Source organism: Rhinatrema bivittatum, chromosome 2 (assembly GCF_901001135.1).
Source record: "Rhinatrema bivittatum chromosome 2, aRhiBiv1.1, whole genome shotgun sequence".
Classification (NCBI taxonomy): Eukaryota; Metazoa; Chordata; class Amphibia; order Gymnophiona; family Rhinatrematidae; genus Rhinatrema; species Rhinatrema bivittatum.
In genome coordinates, this window is record NC_042616.1 from 66,305,978 (window position 1) to 66,313,759 (window position 7,782).

General features: G+C 46.4%; 1 non-coding gene across 1 annotated transcript; it reads right to left on the reverse strand.

The window, feature by feature from the left end:
* Positions 1-7,337: 7,337 nt before the first annotated feature.
* TRNAV-UAC lies at positions 7,338-7,410 on the reverse strand. The gene has a single exon. It is a non-coding gene; the product is annotated as a tRNA-Val (tRNA).
* Between the last annotated feature and the right edge of the window lie 372 nt (positions 7,411-7,782).

Genomic DNA, 7,782 nt, shown 5'->3' on the forward strand with positions numbered 1-7,782 from the left:
TTCCCTAAGTAAACTTGATTAATAGCAGTTAATGGACTTCTCCTCCCGGAACTTATCCAAACCTTTTTTTGAACCCAGCTACACTAACTGCACTAACCACATCCTCGGGCAACAAATTCCAGAGCTTTATTGTGCATGTTAAAGGGATGAGAGTCAGGGCTTTGTGTGTCCCATTCGGCTATCTAAGCGGTCGCCTAGGACACCAACCATTAGGGGGCATTGAAGAGCAGCCATGTGGGGCCACAAGCGGAGCCTATCCCGCTCAAGGCAGAGAGGAGTAAAGACTTGGTGGGCCACAAGAGGTGCCCATCCTGCTCGCGGCCTAGAGAAGCACACGCTCAGCGGGCCACGAGCAGCATCTCAGCGAATGAAGTAGGAGTGGGGGCCAGAGGGGGGAAGCGGGCGTGGAAGGGGGCGCAAGGCAGAAAGTTTGCCTAGGTTGCCTAAAACCCTTGCACCGGCCCTGATGAGAGTATTCCATACTGAAAAATAAAATAAATAGGAGAAAAAATATTTTACAAGCTTGGTGTTCTCTATCCCTTTGTTTTTCTGCATTGAGCAAAACTACAACATGGCATTATCACTGTGCAATTATATTTAAAGGGGTAATATTCAATCACTGTCTGGATTGCAAAGTTAGCAGGATAAAGTTATCTGCCTAGCTTTGGAGGGATATTCAGTGGTGCAGCCATTTATCTTAAAGATAGACTTTATGGGGCAGATTTTCAAAGACCTACACGCGTAAATCCAGGATTTACACGTGTAGAGGGGTTATGCGCCGGGCCTATTTTCAAAAGGCCCGGTGGCATGCGTAAAGCCCGGGACATGTGTAAGTCCCAGGGTTTGAAAAAAAGGGGTGGGGTATGGGCGGTCCGGGGCTGTCCGGGGGCGGGGTGGCTCCTGGCACAGCGGCCATTTGCCGTTGTGTCAGAGATCGTGTGCTGGCAATCGGCCGGCATGCACAACTTGCGCCTACCTGGAGACAGGCGCAAAAGTTAAAATAAAGATCAGAGTGGGTTAGAATGGGGTTCGGGGGGGAAAGGTTAGGGGAAGGGGTGGGAAGGTCAGACTAGGGGGAAGGGAGTGGAGGAAGCCAGCATAGCTCGGCACGCGCAAGGTGCACAATTGTGCACCCCCTTGTGCGTGCTGGTCATAGATTTTATAACATGCGCGCGCCTGCGCGCATGTTATAAAATTGGGCGTCTATGTGCGCACGCCGGGTAGCACGTGCACATATAGGCCATGTGCGCTTCTTTTAAAATCTACCCCTATCTGTCTAACTTTAGGACTACTCTTTGGCATGACCAGAGTTGGCTGGATAACTTATCTGGCTAATTTTACTGCACCTTGGAACGTCCCCGGAACACTCCTATGTTATTCAGCTAAATTTTAGACAGATAATGAGTTATCCATCTATAATTTAGCCAGATGAGTGCCCAACATATCAAAAGTCAGCATTTAACAGGATAAATTGTGAGTTATTAGATAGGGATGTGAATCGTGTCCCCTATCGTCTTAACGATTGAAATCGTCTGGCAGGAGAAGAAAATCGTGTTTGGCACGATTTTTTAGTTAAAAAATCTTTTTTTCCGATTAGTGCGCACTAACGGGAGTTAGTGCGCACTAACAGAAAATGATACAATTTGACACTTTTCAGGTCAGTTAAGGTCAGTTTAGGAATGAATATGTATTCCTATTGGCTGCCCTCTTATTTATTCATGTTACCAAGGTTCCCACTGACAATATATGGGGGATGGGAAATGGAAACAGTTGGTAGCTTGACAAAAAAAGTAATGTGATCAGTCAACGTGACTAGAACTTGTGCCCTAACCCTGATACCAGGGGTGTTGTGATCTTCCTGCACACAGTGCCCTAACCCTGACACCAGGGGTGTTGTGATCTTCCTGTACACAGTGTCCTATCCTTATTAATACCAGGAGTGTTGTGATCTTCCTGCACACAGTGCCCTAACCCTGATACCAGGGGTGTTGTGATCTTCCTGCACACAGTGTGCTATCCCTATTAATACCAGGAGTGTTGTGATCTTCCTGCACACAGTGCCCTATCCCTAATAATACCAGGAGTGTTGTGATCTTCCTGCACACAGTGCCCTAACCCTGAAACCAGGGGTGTTGTGATCTTCCTGCACACAGTGCCCTATCCCTATTAATACCAGGAGTGTTGTGATCTTCCTGCACACAGTGCCTTAACCCTGACACCAGGGGTGTTGTGATCTTCCTGCACACAGTGCCCTATCCCAATTAATACCAGGAGTGTTGTGATCTTCCTGCACACAGTGCCCTAACCCTGATACCAGGGGTGTTGTGATCTTCCTGCACACAGTGCCCTAACCCTGACACCAGGGGTGTTGTGATCTTCCTGCACACAGTGCCCTATCCCTATTAATACCAGGAGTGTTGTGATCTTCCTGCACACAGTGCCCTAACCCTGATACCAGGGGTGTTGTGATCTTCCTGCACACAGTGCCCTATCCCTATTAATACCAGGAGTGTTGTGATCTTCCTGCACATAGTGCCCTATCCCTATTAATACCAGGAGTGTTGTGATCTTCCTGCACACAGTGCCCAAACCCTGATACCAGGGGTGTTGTGATCTTCCTGCACACAGTGCCCTATCCCTATTAATACCAGGAGTGTTGTGATCTTCCTGCACACAGTGCCCTATCCCTATTAATACCAGGAGTGTTGTGATCTTCCTGCATACAGTGCCCTAACCCTGACACCAGGGGTGTTGTGATCTTCCTGCATGCAGTGCCTTCTCCCGCCTGCATTACTAGTGAGAGGCTGGCTTCACAGACAGGGGGGAGCCTCCTGACCCTCACTCCTCCCCTCCCCCATGTCCCAGCCAGTGAATGGTGTGTGGGTGAGGGGGGGGGGAGGATGGTGAAGGCTGAGACAGCTCCCTCCCTGCATTACTAGTGAGAGGCTGGCTTCACAGACAGGGGGGAGCTGCCTGACCCTCACTCCTCCCCTCCCCCATGTCCCAGCCAGTGAATGGTGTGTGGGTGAATGGTGTGTGGGTGAATGGGGGGTGGGAGGATGGTGAAGGCGGAGGCAGCTACCTCCCTGCATTATTAGTGAGAGGCTGGCTTCACAGACAGGGGGGAGCTTCCTGACCCTCACTCCTCCCCTCCCCCATGTCCCAGCCAGTGAATGGTGTGTGGGTGAGGGGGGGGAGGATGGTGAAGGCTGAGACAGCTTCCTCCCTGCATTACTAGTGAGAGGCTGGCTTCACAGACAGGGGGGAGCTGCCTGTCCCTCACTCCTCCCTTCCCCCAAGTCCCAGCAAGTGAATGGTGTGTGGGTGAGTGGGGGGTGGGAGGATGGTGAAGGCGGAGACAGCTCCCTCACTGCATTATTAGTGAGAGGCTGGCTTCACAGACAGGGGGGGAGCTGCCTGTCCCTCACTCCTCCCTTCCCCCAAGTCCCAGCAAGAGAATGGGGTGTGGGTGAGGGGGGGGGAGGAGGAGGATGGTGAAGGGTGAGACAGTTCCCTCCCTGCATTACTAGTGAGTTTCCCCAATCTGATCCCATGCCCTCAACCCTTTCCATCATTCAGGTAAGAGGCAAGCAGCCCCCTGCCAAACATGAGAAGTGAAAAGCTACGATGGAAGAAATGGAACAGGTTTCAATAGCAATGCCCCAGGACAGGAGAGAAGCAGCAGTCAAAGTTAGAAAAAGGGGCAGTTCTGAAATAAATACCCTTGATAGCCAGCCCCTGCAGCTAGTAGAGAATGAGGGCTTGAAAATAGAACTACAAGGATAAAAGTGAAGCAAGATGTTTTGAGGATGCTCCACTAGCACCTGAGGTCTTTCTACAAATGCTAATTTTCTCTCAGAGAGTAACTGCAAGGAAATGACCAACTTTTGCATTCATTCTGCCCTGTCATTCCAGTCCATACTGCCAAGGATATACTGTTGCAGTGCATCACAGGGAATGACCATCTCAGGGACAAGAGGACTACTGCAGGACAGTTATTGTCACTGTCTTCTATTGCACTCAACCCTCCTGGATATCCAGAGCGGGATACAGTGATGTTGAGCTCGAAGAATGAGCATGTCACAGCCTTGCTCTGCATTGTTTCTCTAGACATTGTCTGTGTGAAAGCATAGCCCTGAGCTCTCTCCGAGTTCTTGGTAAGGATTTTTGCTGTGGCAGCCCATTAACACAAGACAGGAAAACAAACCATGGAGGCAGCTTGGCATCACAATATCTCTGCATCATTGTAGATTTGTGTTGCTTCGCTTGCTGTTCTGTTTATCCTTTTTCGTGATTGAAGCCTTAGCTACACTTCAGATTAGTTATTTATTCTCTGTATGACTGCCAGTGGGCACAGTGTGGGCAGTGGGAGCTAGGTAGTACTGGGCATAAGCGAGCAGTGAAGGCAGGCCAGAAAGTGCAGCATAACAGGCTGTATTGTGAAGCCTGTCTGTGACAGAGAAATAGTGCAGACAGAGCAGACACGATGACACTCACTGTTTGCCTGGCAGAAGGCAAAGTGTGTGCAGTGGGCACTAGGCAGTGGGCATTATAATATAATGTTAAATCCTTGTTGTAATCTTAACATCCCCGGTGACATATATACAATGATGTGAGGGAGAGCGAAAGGCAGAGCAGATTAAGTAACTTTAAATGTGTCCAAAATTGCGCACTTTTGCACTGGCACCGGCAGGTAAAAACCAAAAATGAGGTCCTGCCCTGAAACTGAAGAGGGATTTCTTCTGGACTACTACAACAGCAGGAGCCAGCTTTACGCTAAAGAAACTGGCATACGAGCTTGATGATGTGTCACTGCTGCAGAGTGCAGATAACAGTGAGTGTTTTTCTCTCCAATCTTCTGTGTTCAGCGAGAGAGAAAATGTTGCTGCAGAGGTTGCAGTGAAAGCCAAATTTTCCTCCACTGATTTACATGAAAAATCTTCAGAGGGATAGCCGTGCTAGTCTGGTGTAGCAGCCCCTCAACCTCAAAAGATACTCATCAGCCGCTGCAAATAGTACAAGGACACCAACCCAGGACCCAGACCTTGCCAGAAAAGGAGATGCCAACACTTTCCACATATTATCCCAGACAATGCCATCACTGGACACAACATCATCAGCAACATGCGGGACACATTCTCCTGCTTTTCTTCCAATCTAATATATGCCAACACCTGCCAGCAAAGTCCCGCTTCTGTCTACATAGGACAAACGGGACAATCTATAAGGAAAAGGTAAAAGGATTTAAACCTGAGGTTAGAAATGACAACATTTAACCTTCCTTGACATTCTCTATCTGACCTTAAGGTTGCCATACTCCTACATGAAAACTTCAAAGGAGCACTCCAGCCTGAAACTGCTGAATTGGAACTCATTAAAAATCTGAATACCATCACCCAAGGGCTGAACAGAAGCAATGGATTAATGACTCACTACAAATATGCATAAACTGAACTGTTGTCTGATCGTTCTGACTATTCACACTTACCTCAGTTGTCAGTAGGCTAAACTACAATCCTATTCACACTCTCTCCACACCGTTTCCTGCCTTTTCCCATGTCTTCTCACTGTTCTGTATATATTGTACACATCAACTGTACATCATTTCATGCATCTGATGGTGTGGACTGTGTCCTCGAAAGCTCATGCTTTAATAAAACAGTTAGTCTAAACGATTCCACTCGACTCCTAGTGCTTTTTTATTCAGATAAAGAGTCATTACTTGTTTTCCCTGAAATAGAAGCTATTGATAGTGTACCAGATGGGAAAAATTTGGGAGGCCTTTATAGTAGTGTGTTAGCCACCTTATCCAGTTCTTTGATGGGGAAGGCAGGACAAAATTAGGATGTGGCTGAAGAGCAGGCAGCACAGTTAGAGAGCACATCTGATGCCCTTGGCATTGTTCCTCAGAGTCCACCCACTATATCAGCTCCAGTGGCAGCATCCTCTGCTAAGTGTGTAGAGAAGGGATCAGAGTGGACTTGGAAGATCTGGAGACATTTCTAAATAAGGGAAGGCCCACGCTTTGCAAAATGCAAGCACATGGCAAAGACACAGGTCCTGGCAAACAAATGGGGCATTTAACTAACACTGGCATGCTTTATAAGCCACAGAAGCAGCAGCCCTTAGGACTAGCATCTGGGGAGTTTGGAAGTGACAGAAAAGAGGAAAAGTGTTTCCCAATCTGATCCCATGCCCTCAACCCTTTCCATCATTCAGGTAAGAGGCAAGCAGCCCCCTGCCAAACATGAGAAGTGAAAAGCTACGATGGAAGAAATGGAACAGGTTTCAATAGCAATGCCCCAGGACAGGAGAGAAGCAGCAGTCAAAGTTAGAAAAAGGGGCAGTTCTGAAATAAATGCCCTTGGTAGCCAGCCCCTGCAGCTAGTAGAGAATGAGGGCTTGAAAATAGAACTACAAGGATAAAAGTGAAGCAAGATGTTTTGAGGATCTTCCACTAGCACCTGAGGTCTTTCTACAAATGCTAATTTTCTCTCAGAGAGTAACTGCAAGGAAATGACCAACTTTTGCATTCATTCTGCTCTGTCATTCCAGTCCATACTGCCAAGGATATACTGTTGCAGTCCATCACAGGGGATGACCACCTCAGGGACAACAGGACTAGTGCAAGACAATAACTGTCAATGTCTTCTATTGCACTCAATCCTCCTGGATAGCTGTGCTTGCAAGATCTTTGTAGGATTGCTCCCAAGCTGTTCCTAACAAGGTCCCACAACAATGCCAGCATTCACTGACACCAGTACAGCTGATGGCTGAACATCTATAAAATGCTCATCCACTGCTAGAAACATAAAGTGGCTCTATTGGGACTTGAACCCAAGACCTTTTGTGTGTGAAACAGATGTGATAACCTCTACACCATGGAACCATTTCTTTGGCAGATTTCTTCCTTATTACACTTTCAAACACCTATCCAGTTATTTTAGTATACTGTTTGAATAATTCATGGGATAATCCCCTCAGCCACCATTCACATTCTAACATTTTTTACTCTTGGCAAAAAATAGATCTTCCAAGAGCCATCCCATCTACCATGAAAAATGTGTTTTACTAGAGTCACTGCTGAATTATTTTTACCACACAAGATGTTGGCTTAGGAGTTTACCTAAAGCTTCCTTATTTCGTCTCCAGTAACCATTCCCACACTTCTTCTGGGGAAGACAATATCTGCTATGAATTCGCATGAGATCAAGTAGGAAGCATAGAAGGAAGGGCTGTAAATCTATCCCACCACCCATTGGTCTTCAACTTGCTTTTTCGGTATCTAAGTAATCCTTGCACTCAGACTCATGCCTGTTTCTGCAGCAAGTTAAAAAAGGCTCCACTGGGGATTGAACCCAGGCCCTTCTGCGTGTAAAGCAGATGTGATACCCACTACACTATGGAACCAACTGAGCCTTTCTTTTAATATGTGAGCAACCGTCGAACCCTTGGTGCCTGCCTAAAGGAGGACTAATTGAACAAGCATCTCAGCTAGAGAAGTGCATTCATTGAAAACAAAATATAAAAATGAAATCAGTGGAGCCAACTTGTTTCTTTTTTATTTATTTATTTTATTTATTAAAAATTCTTTTATACCATCGTTCATAATATACATCACAACGGTTTACATGTTACAAAATCATAAAATCAAACTGAAATATCTAAAAGGTACAGTAAAATATCATAAAAAATAAAATTGTTAATCAATTATTTATAAAAGAACATAAAACAAAGATAAAAATAATGTTTCTTTAAACCAATGAGTTCTTTTTTTCAAGA